Here is a 14,778-nt window from a genome sequence, read left to right as displayed (position 1 = left end):
CGCAAAGACGATTCTTCATGTCGTCAGTTCGCACACTTCTCGATGGTCTGGGATTTTTCAGGTGATTTTCTATGTAATAAACTTAATAAGTTATAGCGTAATGAAAATTGCATAATTAGGTCTGGACCACCCTATAGAGTCTACATCATATTCGTCACTTTTGAGATTTAATATGCTTGTCATGTCAACATACCTTATAATATAGTTCAATGATATGAATTATTATGCCATTTGCCTGGTTTGGCTGCATTTCCCTGCTTGATCACGTGTGTCGTCATTTTCCACTTTCACCCAAAGGTTTCGTAAGGGTGGATCAGAGTTGTTGTAAATATTCACAAGTTCCCCCATCAAGATTCCTTTTATAAATGCTCACATCTGTGTAGAAAGCTGCCTATTTTTGTGTGTTTGCAAGTCTGATAAACCTCGCCCTAGACACTGCCACCCCCCGCCACCCCATTCTTCTTTGCTAATCTGCTGAAGTTCTTCAGGTTGTATGGGGATTATAAATGAACAGCCTTGTTCAAGTGCAGACACAAATTGAGATTTGGGGCTTAATGTATAAAACTTGTTTATCCTTGGAAATGAGCGTAAGTCATTTCTTAGCAAAAGCCAGGATTTATTAAAACACAAACTTGGTGTGAGAACTCACTTAAAGCCATGGAAAGTTTTAACCATCCGTACATCCTATGTAAAGTTTATTGGTGTGGCCATTTTAGTGACTCCAGGCAGCCGGACAATGAAGTAAACAGAAACATTCATATCATTGATCATTTCACTTATGCTCATTCAGATGTCCATCAACCTCTCCATCAACATCTAAACCCAGATGTTCTAAACCTGTACCAGAGCAGGGGCTGTGCAATTTCTGCATGATGGTCTCTGTAATGTCAGCTCCAATTCAACGCACATCTCCCAGAGGACGGCTCTAGGACGTTTAAATCTGTGTACAAGTCAGATATTATTACCAAAAAGGACACCGATATCATTAAAAATATTTAAATGACAGAAAATCTTTTTTTTTTTTGTTTATCTATGTATTTCAATTGTGGGAAAAAAGCACTTTCTTATATCAAGAAGTTAAAAAAAACTATGCACAGCATAACATTTGGGGGGGCGACTTGAAAGCTGGACCATATTCTCTTATTTATTTGATTAATCAAAGAGACATCCTGACTGGGATGAAGTGTGATACCTTAACTGGCCGGGAGGCCATAATGGATGGACTGTGTGGATAGATTGACCGCCTGGCCAAGATGGTTCCAGTTCTCGTCCTTGTTAGTGGAGACGCACAATAATGGATGGTCTAGGGGCAGACTGTATGCCTGAGACAGTGCATCCCCCAGTACAATAGGTAACAGTACTCCTTTCCCAGTTTGGACACCTGCAAAGTTGTATAGGACTTGTAGTTTGAAAGAGCAGCCCTGTTAGATAGATAGATAGATAGATAGATAGATAGATAGATAGATAGATAGATAGATAGATAGATAGATAGATAGATAGATCCCAAGGGGAAATTCACATACTCCAGCAGCAGCATACTGATAAAGAACAATATTAAATTAAAGAGTGATAACAATGAAGGTATAACAGACAGACAATAACTTTGTATAATATTAACGTTTACCCCTCCCGGGTTGAATTGAAGAGTCAGTCGCATAGTGTGGGGAAGGAACGATCTCCTCAGTCTGTCAGTGGAGCAGGACAGTAACAGCAGTCTGTCGCTGAAGCTGCCCCTCTGTCTGGAGACGATACTGTTCAGTGGATGCAGTGGATTCTTCATGACTGTTGGGGTCCTTGTGTGGCACCAGGGAGTGTTGCTTGGACCTGAGCACCCTGTTTTATGGAGCTTCTACCTTGTCTGGAAGTGCTTCTGCCATGCAGTGCTGTAGCAGAGTATAAAAGGAGCCAGTCTGCCTCGTTCAGGGAGTTGGGAGTCAGTGGGCAAGGCTTGCCTGGAGGAGACTTGAGGAAGATAATTAGAATTGTAACTATTACTGGATCTGTGATTGCGCTTCTGAAAGAAGAACCTGTAAAAGGTACTTTTATACAATGAAATAGTCTTCATTTGAACCGGCATCTTTCAGACACATAAAAGAAGAGCATGCAATATATATAACAATTAAGTTGAAATAACCTTTCTCAAGCTAAATCTGAAGCAGTGAACTAACCTGTAATTACAGAGTATTTCTCTATCTGTTTGGCAACGTGCAAGTGAACGTTCCTATTGGGCAGGACAGATTAGAGTATTCATTGATCCATCCATCCTGTAAACCTGCTTATCCAGAGCAGGGTGGCAGCAGGAGTCGTGCCAGCAACAGGTGCAGGCAAAAACAACTGTGAGACCGAACGGCAACCCATTGCAGGATGCAAGCACACGCTCATACATTAGGAAACAATTCAGCATCACCCTTCAACATAACGGGTGGCACAGTGGTAGTGCTGCTGCCTCACAGTTAGGAGACCTGGGTTCACTTCCCGGGTCCTCCCTGTGTGGAGTTTGCATGTTCTCCCCGTGTCTGCGTGGGTTTTCTCCTACAGTCCAAAGACATGCAGGTTAGGTGGATTGGTGATCCTAAATTGGCCCTAGTGTGTGTGTGTCCTGCTGTGGGTTGGCACCCTGCCTGGGATTGGCTCCAGTAGACCCCCATGACCCTGTGTTCGGATTCAGCAGGTTGGAAAATGGATGGATGGATTCAACGTCACATGTCTTTGGACTGAGTCAGGAAACTGGAGCAAACACATGTGGACTCCACGCACCCAGGACACGACTCCCAAACAAATTACTAAGGGGGAACGATGCTACCACTGCATCACCGTCCACCTAATCCATTAATTAAACTATTTATCAGTTGTTCAACACATTTATTTGCTACTAAAGTATTATGTTTTTTGGGCTTAGTTTTAGTCAGCTCATTTGTTATAATTCAGAGCCTTTAATTGAATATTTTAAGGTTTTAACTGTTGCTTGTTTTCATCACTAGTCATCAGTTAATAATGAGGTGCAAATGACAAAGGAACCACCAGCTCTCCAGGTAATATGCCTCCATTAAAATTAAATGAAAAAGTTCTCAGAAAATTAAAAACCTACAATGTCTTGGAAGAATGAAAGCACTGCTAGGCCTGGCTTCTTATTATAAAACTGGTTGGAACGAAAATCTTCTCCCACTGCAGACCCCCAGGACTTGAGGTGAGTAGCCCTATTATAGAGTGATTTCATTAGTGAATATACAAATCGACATTGTTTCGTATACATTTTAAAAATATGAATGAAGACTTTTTCAATAAAGATAATAAACTGCAGAGGACTGTCCTGGTCTACAGTACTCCGAGTTTGTGTGCAGTGCTGATAATAGAAAGTGCCAGGTTGGGGTTATGAAGTGAGAGCTTAGCCGAGTCCCAGTCCAAAATCAAAATCTTACCGCTGTCTGACCACCAGAACGGCCTCTAACTAAGATCTCCAAATCAGTCTCCAGCAGCGGTTGGAAAGGTTGGGCTTGCAGGTGGGCTCAGAATAAGCTAGGCCCTATTATTAATTAAACTGTGCCAGCTTATCAAGGTCTATAGTCAAACTTAAGGTTATCTTTTGTAAGAAAACCAACACTAATGCATATAGAATGTTCAACCCGGGCACAGCCCAGAATCAAACCAAAGTCCAAGTGCCACAAGGTTGCAGTGCTAGTGCCTGTGCCCCTTTTCTTCTTCTACTAATCCCTGAACTCATAGATAACATCATTTTATTTAATCAGATGGATGTTTATGGCCCTGCTGAATAATAATGTGCAGAATGTGGAGCCTTTGGACAAATTGCCACTTGACCCGGCTGCGCTACTCATGCACACAGACTTTACATGAAGGTATCTGAGAAGCCTGGACCAGATCCCAAGCTAGTTTCATTGATTTCTGTCTTTCTTCCTATGGGATGGGAGCTCTGTGTCCTGTTTTGCCATGTTTAAGTAAACACTGGCTGTTGTCCATGCAGGATGCACTTGACCAGACTGTATTCCTGTTCCTGGCCTCTGAGTTCTTTAGTTCCTATTATAGACCCCCAAGCAGGAGCAGCGCCTGATTGTGGCTTGTGTTTCTCATAATCCCTTGTAATGTAAACTTTTACATTTTCTTCTTTTCCTTTTTTTTTAAAAAGGATGTTGCATTACAGTTTTATACTTTTCTCCATGACCTGTAGCTTCTCTGCCCATTGTTTGGTATATAAGTCTGCCTTTATAGACAGCAAACTCCACACCCTACGCGCTGAGCTTCTTCTGGAATCGCATGAGTACAATCCTCTGGACTGGGCCTGCCAGTCTGAATAGTTTATATGGAATGAGGGATGCCTCATCGTTAAACCGTCCTGTCCTTCCAGGCTTAAAATTCTCCTAAGTGGAGTCACAGCTGCTAAAAAGACAATAGGCCTTCATTCCACTGGGCTTCATTTCTGGCTTTCTGTATTGTGGGATTTAATTCCAATGGAAATTTTCCACTGCTGAAATGAATGGAGGGCAGCCAGTAAATGTTGGTGCTTGAGATAGCAGCTGACAGACTTAGATCATGATGATCATGATGATGATGAGAGGATACTTGCTCTTCCACTGCTCCATTAAGATCCATGTTTGAAATCAACTTAAACATATACAAATACACCATACAATGGTTCAAATATAAAGTCAAGTAGCTACAAGTGTCGGGGGCACCCTGTAACAAGCCCTTTTAGCAAACCCACTTCATCCAGTAGAGCAAAGAAATGGATGTGAACAGTCCGAGGGCTTGATTTCCGTCCAGTACAAGGTGGTCTCAAGAGGGTAAAAGAAAATCAGATGAACAGTACAGCAGCAGCAGCAGCAGCAACCCAGAGTGCTTAGGGTTACAAGGCCTGGCTCAAAGATTGTCAGATGCTTTTGACCTTTAGACAGACTGTCATACTGAGAAGAGGACCTCCAAGAGCATTTCTTCCTCTGAATGCATCACATGTGGTCATTTGTTGCTGTGTTGAAGAACGGAGTACAGTATCCTCAAGTGTGGTAGGCTGACAGCAGTGTGGTAGACTAATAAAGTACTACACTGTGTTTGAGTAGGTTTGGAGTGTGGCCTTAAGTATACGGCTTACCTTCACTTTTACATTTGCAAACACAAATGGCTGCTTTAACTCCGATATATTTTGCTAGACACATTCACTACTGCAACATTAAACAGCAAACCAATGGCATATGCTCAGTCCCTTTATATGAAGAACCTGAGACAATTTTCAAATGTGTGCTGCAGTCATTCCGAGCACACCTGACTGTGGCCCACAGAAAGGGGCGGGGATGGACGCGGGCGACGCCCAATCCCAGTCTCTTATTTCCAGAGCTGGTACTGCTGTGTTCAGTTGTGGCCCTCACTGCAGCCTGCCAAACGGGCCAGCGCTTGATCTGCAAGGGGGCAGCAAGGGGTATTTGTGCATTCGCTCACCTTGTCACTTGTGTTGCTCACATGTCTTCTCAGAGCGCCAAATTGTGGAAAAGCCTAAGAAAAAATGAAAGGCCATTAATTTGAAAGTACAACTGAAGTCTAGGTAAGTGAATTCCCCTTGGGATTAATAAAGTATCTATCTATCTATCTATCTATCTATCTATCTATCTATCTATCTATTAAACATTGTTTAATGTTAGATAAAGCTTTATTAGAGTGTGTTTGGATGACTATTATTATTAAACTAATTCTGTCAATTTTCATGTTGTTTGTTATTGTTTGAACAAAAATGGGGGGGTTTGGAATGCCTAAAAATGTGTTCCTTTTAAATGAATTGTAATTAGGTGCTCATGTTACAAAATGTACCCCTTATGAAGGAGTTTTTCAGGAACAGACTAAGCCTCCACGTCTCTCCTGCCCCACTGAATGAAGGTACAGTCATTAAGATGTCTGATTGTGTTGAACGTCACTGCTGCAAGTTCCACACATAATTTGTAATGTGACTGACACCAAAAAAGAAGACAGCCTCGATTACTTTACATTTGTCAGAACTTTTTTGACAATATGTAAAACAATGATACTGTATCAGATACTTCAAAAGTTCTAATGAGTAAATTTCTACTTTTCCTCAAGTATTTTATTTTATTTTATTTTATTTTATTTTACACAACACTGGCTTACAGAGGAGGTGGCTTTGCTTTATTCTGTGTTCTGCTTCATTGTGCTTGCTGGTGTGCTCATTACACCATACTTTTTAATCTCTTTGTACAATTCTTTATTTTATTTGTTTTTTTAGCTCTCACTAAGAAGCCATCCAGTGCATAACTAGTAGCGGCTGAATAGTGCAAAACAATAATAATAATAATAATAAAATGTGGTATAGGGACAAGTGGCAGGAGAAGAGGCTGATGGCAGCAGTGGCCCTGAAGGCTGGGAGTGAATTAATTCAGTGTTATTTAATTTCTTAGTAGTAGGAGCTCTTAAGGTCCGAGACACACAACTACAGCAAAGTAAACACATTAGGTGTACATTAAGTAAATAAATTAATTGACATTCAGTGAGCCATGAGCAGGCAAACCTCCTCCCAGTCAACAAGCTTAAGGTAGGCGTGAGCGATTGTGGGATCTAACAAGAGTCACGTAGACAAGCGCTTATCACATGAAGCTGGGCTCACAAAGTTCAGCCAGCACACAAGAGGGAATGATAACTTAGCACAGTCGAGACTGGTTGAAGTCCAAGGAGTTCAAGGCGGGAGAGCTTCTACTGACGCAGGAAATGTTTTCTGCAGGTCTCTGGCATCTAGAAGTAGAATGGGCCCTTTTTAACTGAGCCCTTTAATTTTCCATCCATCCATTATCCAACCCGCTATATCCTAACTACAGGGTCACAGGGGTCCGCTGGAGCCAATCCCAGCCAACACAGGGTGCAAGGCAGGAAACAAACCCCGGGCAGGGCTCCAGCCCACCGCAGGCCCTTTAATTTTCTCATTGTGAATTACTAGCCCTCTGCAAACGTGTGAGACACCTGAGATCATCTCCTGCTAGCTTTTTCACTGTGTTTATGAACTGTGTGGATGATAATCCATATTTGGAGACCACGTTCCTTATAAAGTGTTATGTACGTGTGTGCCACCAAATTCAATGCATCTGAAGTTGTTATACTTACTAATTAAGTTTTGAAAAGGAACAGGAGTCCACACACGTAAAAAGGTTTGGGGAAGCCACCCATATAATATTCCTAGCTGCAAAGGGTTTCTTTTGTTTAGAACAGAGTAGTTGATAGTACGGAGTCCAAGACAGAACTGTTGAAGGTTGGGAAAGATGGCAGCTTTAAGTGGTCAGACCATAAGTGATGTAGGGGAACTAGACGTGATGTTCTTCTGACCATCAGCCTGGGAGTTGGAACCAGAAGTGACTTTTTTCTGGACACCGGAACCTGAGGTGACATTCTTGACTCAGATAGGTTTTCCCACGGCTGGTCTGTAGAGATAACAGGAGAAGGTTTAGTGCACCCCACTCCTGACCTGCTGGATCTGACCTGGCGGGAAATTACCTTTATTTGGTCCACACAACATCCACCTACTCGCACGTGTGTGACAAAGTAAAAAAAACAACCAATGTTATAATATATACTGCATTCATATCTCAATTTGCAAATAAAGTGCCCACTTACCTGAACACGAAGAACCTGTACTTGAATAAATTTGGGAATCTGAGAGCTTGTAAGACTAGGAGTTGACTCAATACACATTCATTACTGCTTTGGTTTTCCAGTAACACAACTAGGATGGGATACTAATACATCATTTAGAGACTGGGGTTCAGTGTTGGTCAGAATTCCATTGTAATTTGTACATGTGACAACACCAATATGGCGTAAACTCCAGTATTGACCTGTATGAAAGCTTCAACCTGTACTAAAAGTATTGTCGTGGAGAACAACTAAACTCAGTGTTAATTTGGTAAAGTTAGGCATGCTTTGTTGCACTGAATGTTCTCGTCAGAATTGTTCTTTCATTTCATAATGTTTGTCAGAGCTCAGAAGTCTACCACAAGGTGAAAGTGCACTGGGATAACAGCAGCACACATCAAAATGCATGTGACATTTTAATTAAAAGGACAAAAGACGCAGGGAAAGGCCAATATGTAAAACAGATACATGATTTGCTTTACTCTTCAATGGCTACTCTGCTCACCAATGCACACACAACTTTCCAGTACACCATCTGGTGTGCTCAACCATAGTCACCTTTGTCATGGAGCCACCTGTATCTCCCATGAGTTAATACTGTCTTGCAACCTGACATAATGCATATAATAGTCACCTTCCCACCACGCACCTTGTATAGTGGATCCTCCCTCCTACCCTACCTGTGCCAATTAACTGGGGTTGGGAGAGTATCATACACTGCGTGCAACAGAAATGATATGCAAAATGTCTCTGTCCGTCATAGGTCAGCCCCTCCAGGGGATTTCCCACCTTGTCTAGGCTCCTTGCAGCTCTAACCTTGTAGCTCATACTCTTCTTTCCTCTTCCTTGATGTTCCTCAACTCATTTTGGATCATTGCACTCCTTTCCCTTGTACTGAATGTTCGCCACTATTGAAAGTATGTTGATCCCAATTTCTGTCTTCCAGTGATGTCCCTGAGTTTAAGCAAACATTCACCTGAGCTACGGCAGCACTAGCACCCCACTTGTGCCTCTCTAACTCTTTCATCCCTAGAATCTCTATACGTCATAACTAACCTGCATTTTGCTACTTTGAACTCCTCCTTAATGGAGTCGTTCATGAGACTTAATGTATAGCCCAATGGATGTGAAGCATTGAGGGATTTCAAGTCACAAGCAAAGGTGATTGTTGATTTTCTTCTTCATTCGTTCTACCACTGTAATTGGGACTTCATCCAATGTCAAAAGTCCAAGTAATTTTAGTCAGCAATCCATGTTGATAAAGCCATGCCTGGAACATCTCTGGCAGGCTAGACTTGTCATTCTTTCTCAACCAATCCTCTGCTTGCTTCTCTATACCAGAGATGTTATTCCTATCCGAGATGGTCTTATTGTACCAGCTGGTGGACAGTGCTCCATGGTTTTCGTGTGCTCTCTATGTTGTCTCAGGGGTTTTTCAAAACAATCCTTCAAACTTTAAAGCACCATATTTAAAATATAAATATATATGTCTTTTATATTTCAAAAGTTCTAGTTTATGCTGCATTTGGACAAGCTTTACCAGAGTCTCTTTTCTCTGACTTCCACTCGTTAATTGCAATTCATTTTGATAGTTCATACAAGAAGCAACATTTTTGTTATGCTAACTTGTAATTTATCCAGTCTGCATAAAAAGTGAAAAAGAAATTTGACCATTTGGGTGATCACATACTTGTTGATAAATGTTCTGAAAATGGTATCATAGCTTCTGTAGGACAAGGGAATATCTATCTATCTATCTATCTATCTATCTATCTATCTATCTATCTATCTATCTATCTATCCGGCACTAACAGTGAATCACATTGCATAGGCCAACTGATAACTGAAAGTCATAAACTCTGATCAAAAAACAAAGTGTATATTCCAAAGCGAGAGGTCAACCACACGACATGAGCATCATAAACACAAGTTATTCACTCCAAGCGTAACAGAAGATCAAATTATTGGAGGTGAGGGCTTCCTCCACCACGTTATTCACAGAAAAGAATGTCTGTACTTCTTCAGGGTGGATAGATCCAAGTGTTTCTAATGCTGTCATTTTTTCTAAATGACAAAATGAATCCCAGTATGATTAAGTAAAATGGCCTTCAAAGTCTGCTGATGTGCCAGTCCTTGATTTAGCACTGGTACCCAATAGCTGGTCTCTGAGAAGTTGTAGATACTCCTCAACCACGTGAGCCCCCTCATGATACACTGGTACATATGATTTGCATTCACGGAGCACACCTGAGACATTGCTAGCTGTTGGTGTTACAGAAATCTCATTCTATATACAGTTAGGTCCATAAATATTTGGACAGAGACAACTTTTTTCTAATTTTGGTTCTGTACATTACCACAATGAATTTTAAATGAAACAACTCAGATGCAGTTGAAGTGCAGACTTTCAGCTTTAATTCAGTTGGTTGAACAAAAAGATTGCATAAAAATGTGAGGCAACTAAAGCATTTTTGTAACATAATGCCTTCATTTCAGGGGCTCAAAAGTAATTGGACAAATTAAATAACTGGAAATAAAATGTTCATTTCTAATACTTGATTGAAAACCCTTTGCTGGCAATGACAGCCTGAAGTCTTGAACTCATGGACATCACCAGATGCTGAGTTTCCTCCTTTTTAATGCTCTGCCAGGCCTTTACTGCAGCGACTTTCAGTTGCTGTTTGTTTGTGGACCTTTCTGACCGAAGTTTAGTCTTCAACAAGTGAAATGCATGCTCAATTGGCTTAAGATCAGGTGACTGACTTGGCCATTCAAGAATTTTCCACTTTTTTGCTTTAATAAACTACTGGGTTGCTTTGGCTATATGTTTTGGGTCATTGTCCATCTGTATCATGAAACGCCACCCAATCAATTTGACTGCATTTAGCTGGATTTGAGCAGACAGTATGTCTCTGAACACTTCAGAATTCATTCGGCTGCTTCTGTCCTGTGTCACATCATCAATAAACACTAGTGTCCCAGTGCCACTGGCAGCCATGCACGCCCAAGCCATCACACTGCCTCCACCATGTTTTACAGATGATGTGGTATGCTTTTGATAATGAGCTGTTCCACGCCTTCTCCATACTTTTTTCTTGCCATCATTCTGGTAGAGGTTGATCTTGGTTTCATCTTTCCAAAGAATGTTTTTCCAGAACTGTGTTGGCTTTTTTAGATGTTCTTTAGCAAAGTCCAATCTAGCCTTTCTATTCTTGAGGATTATGAGTGACTTGCACCTTGCAGTGCACCCTCTGTATTTACTTTCATGCAGTCTTCTCTTTATGGTAGACTTGGATATCGATACGCCTACCCCCTGGAGAGTGTTGTTCACTTGGTTGGCTGTCGTGAAGGGGTTTCTCTTCATCATGGAAATGATTCTGCGATCATCCACCACTGTTGTCTTCCGTGGACGTCCAGGTCTTTTAGCGTTGCTGAGTTCACCAGTGCTTGCTTTCTTTCTCAGGATGTACCAAACTGTAGATTTTGCCACTCGTAATATTGTAGCAATTTCTCTGATTTTTTTTTTCTGTTTTCGCAACTTAAGGATGGCTTCTTTCACCTGCATGGAGAGCTCCTTTGACCGGATGTTGTCTGTTCACAGCAAAATCTTCCACATGCAAGCACCACACCTCAAATCAACTCCAGGCCTTTTATCTGCTTAATTGATAATAACATAATGACAGACTTCCCACACCTACCCATGAAATAGCCTTTGAGTCAATTGTCCAATTACTTTTGAGCCCCTGAAATGAAGGGATTGTGTTAAAAATGCTTTAGTTGCCTCACATTTTTATAAAATCTTTTTTGTTCAACCCACTGAATTAAAGCTGAAAGTCTGCACTTCAACTGCATCTGAGTTGTTTCATTTAAAATTCATTGTGGTAATGTACAGAGCCAAAATTAGAAAAAAGTTGTCTCTCTCCAAATATTTATGGCCCTAACTGTACAGTTGATTCAGTACACTTAATTTAATGTGTTTCCACATTCACTTTATTGTGTTGAGTTAGAAAAAGCAAAGCACATATCACTAACTTAGCCTCTGTTTTCTGTACAGGCGCTTTATCAGCTCTTTACTTTAACACTTCCTCTCACGTTCTGTCATATAGCATCACCACTTACCTAGACATTAGTGACCCATTGTTAAGGGGTGCATCAAGTCAAGCACATAGCCATGCAATCTCCATTGACAAACACTGGCAGTAGAAGGTGTTGTACTGAAGTTCACAGTGGCTTTAGATGTGGAACTGTCATAGGAAACCAACTTTGCCACAAGTCGGTATGTGAAATTTCTGTTCTGCTAGATCTGCCCGGTCAACTGTAAGTGCTGTTATTGTGAAGTGGAAACATCAAGGAGCAACAATAGATCATCAACAAAAGTAGCAGACCACACAAACTCTCAGAACAGGGCCAGCAACTTGTGAAGTGCATAATATGTGAAAATCAGTTCCAAACTCCCTGAGGAAGCAAACTGAGCCCAGGAACTGTGCACCAGAGCTTCATGAAATGGACTTCCATGGCCACGCAGCTACGCACAAGCCTGAGATCACTACACACCATGTCAAGAGTTGGCTAGAGTTGTGTAAAACATGCCACCATTGGACTCTGGAGCAGTGGAAGCATGTTCTTTGGAGTGATGAATCCCACTTCACAATTTGGCAGACTAATGGACGAATCAGGGTTTTACAGATGCCAGGGGAATGCTGTCATCTGGACTGCATAGTGACTACTGTAAAGTTCGGTGGAGAAGGATTAATAGAATTGTTTTTCAGAGTTTGGGGTGGACCCCATGGTTCCAATGAAAGTTATTATTATTGCTATACCATACAAGAACATTTTAAGCAACTTAGCACTTCCAACTTTGTGACAGCTTTTTTCAGTTCCAGCATGACTGTGCCCCAGTGCACAAAGCCAGGTCCACAAAGGCATGGCGGAACTCACATTGTCAGCACAAAGCCCTGACCCACCACTGGGATGATTTGAAACACTGAATTCATGCCAGGTCATCTTATCCAACATTAATACCTGACCTCACCAATGCTCTTTTGGTTACAGTGGGCACAAATTCCCACAGACACACTTCAAAATCTTGTGAAATGCCTTCCCAGAAGAGTGGAGGTTGATATTTTAAGAGATTTCCAAATAACAAAATTTGAGTGGGCTGCTCCATTTTCATGTCCATGGTTTTGGAATAGGATGTCTGTCCAGCTCATAGAGATGTGATGGTCAGGTGTCCACAAACTTTTGGCCATATAGTGTACACAAACGATCCAGTTTGCAGATGACACTTAACTAGGTGGAAAGATACTGTAGATTATGCACAATAACCTAAATCATTACAAAGGGACCTTTACAGTATAGCGGCTTGAGCAGATGAAATTTAATGTGAGTAAATATAAAGTATTACAAATAGGAAGTAAAAGCGTTAGGTCTGAATACACAATGAGAGGTCTGAAACTTGGAAGTTGAGAAGGATTTAGCAGTCATAGTGGACTCATCCAGGCAGTGTACAGAAATGGTCAAGAAGGCTAGTAGGGTGTTGTGATATCTATTATGATATGTGCAGTATAAGTCAAGGGAGGTTAGGTTGGTGTCATATAGCGCCCTAGTGAAGGCCTTGTCTGGAGTGCCATATACAATGTCAGCCTCAAAATCACAAAAAATATGCACTGAATTTTCATCTGTTGCCAGTATAGACAAACCTTTTTGTTTCCAGTGCCCCACGATGTTTTGCAAGGCCAGTGTGACATCACTGAGCTATAGCAGCCATGTTGGATGGGGATGTCACTACCCGATTTGTGCCCTGCATAATATTCACGCATGTGTACTGTAAGCGTACTTCACCTAACACTTTATTGAACCATTTTGCATGTCAACTAATAATTTACGGTGCATCCACATGTGCAGCCTGCATGGGGTTAAAACAAAATCTCAAGAGTATTTTCATTTAAGGGGCACATTAGCTGACTGTAGTAAGAATATTACGAAAATAATTTATTGTTCTGCATAGATTCATTGTGTCTTCACTGCAGGATCAAACATGTTATGCGCTTCACTATACAGTGCAGATCTAACAGTGACAGGGACAGGTCCCCCACAGTATATAATGCTGATCCCTTACAGCACATGCTCTGTGGGTGTTAGTAAGCTGTAGTGATAAGAGTTTGGGAGACATCGAGAGAGGTAAAGGATTTGGAGTGCTGTGGATGAGGTGACTTGGCTAACAGTTCTGCTCCAAAGCTCAGGTCACATTTTTCTCCACAATAATTGCTCCAGTATATCTGACAGATGCTGCCCAACCCTCACGGTCACTTAAAAGACCATTGCATCATTATAATTCACTCCCCATGAATGTCAATGCATTTCAGAGTTTGCCAAAAATTCTGAACATTTCAATGATGTTGCTGATTTGAGGTGAAGTGGATGTCACTTTGACTATTACTTGAAAGGAAACTGCTCATGGAGGCGAACAGTAGAAATGGTGGTGAGTTGCCATCACAAGTTGCTTTACTAAAGGATCATGAGTGCAATATAACATGGTTTAACACAATGCAATTCATTTACTGGAAACATTTCAGGGAAATAATAATAAAGAGGATTATCCTAATAATAATAATGCGTTAATATAATAACACAATGGGCGGCACGTTGGCGCAGTGGTGCTACCTCGCAGTTAGGAGACCCGGGTTCACTTCCTGGGTTCTCCCTGCGTGGAGTTTGCATGTTCTCCCCGTGTCTGTGTGGGTTTCCTCCGGTTTCCCCCCACAGTCCAAAGACATGCAGGTTAGGTGGATTGGTGATTCTAAATTGGCCCTAGTGTGTGCTGGGTGTTTGTGTGTGTCCTGCGGTGGGTTGGCGCCCTGCCCGGGATTGGTTCCTGCCTTTTGACCTGTGTTGGCTGGGATTGGCTCCAGCAGACCCCCGTGACCTTGTGTTTGGATTCAGCGGGTTGGAAAATGGATGGATGGATGGTAATAACACAAATGTAATAATGTACTAATACCAATGCAATAATACTACTACTAATAATGTAATTACAAGAGAGAATTATGTATCGTAGTTATTATATAAAGATGTAGGTAAGAGGCTCGGAGGCTAAGGATCTGCGCTGGTATCCCAAAGGTTGCCGGTTCGAATCCCTGTCAC

At 41.5% G+C, this 14,778-nt stretch overlaps 1 long non-coding RNA gene across 1 annotated transcript in view; it reads right to left on the bottom strand.

The window, feature by feature from the left end:
- Window positions 1-1,716: 1,716 nt before the first annotated feature.
- LOC120531304 overlaps window positions 1,717-14,778 on the bottom strand; it is a 76,943-nt gene continuing 63,881 nt past the window's right edge. Inside the window, exons 2-3 of the long non-coding RNA XR_005634092.1 lie at window positions 5,446-5,499; window positions 1,717-1,962 (exon numbers count right to left, since the gene is read on the bottom strand). This is a non-coding gene — a long non-coding RNA (uncharacterized LOC120531304). The remainder of the gene's footprint in view (window positions 1,963-5,445; window positions 5,500-14,778) is intronic.

This window comes from Polypterus senegalus, chromosome 6 (genome assembly GCF_016835505.1).
Source record: "Polypterus senegalus isolate Bchr_013 chromosome 6, ASM1683550v1, whole genome shotgun sequence".
Lineage (NCBI taxonomy): Eukaryota > Metazoa > Chordata > Cladistia > Polypteriformes > Polypteridae > Polypterus > Polypterus senegalus.
The sequence above is the reverse complement of the archived record's forward strand: the minus strand, read 5'-3'. Positions and strand labels throughout refer to the sequence as shown.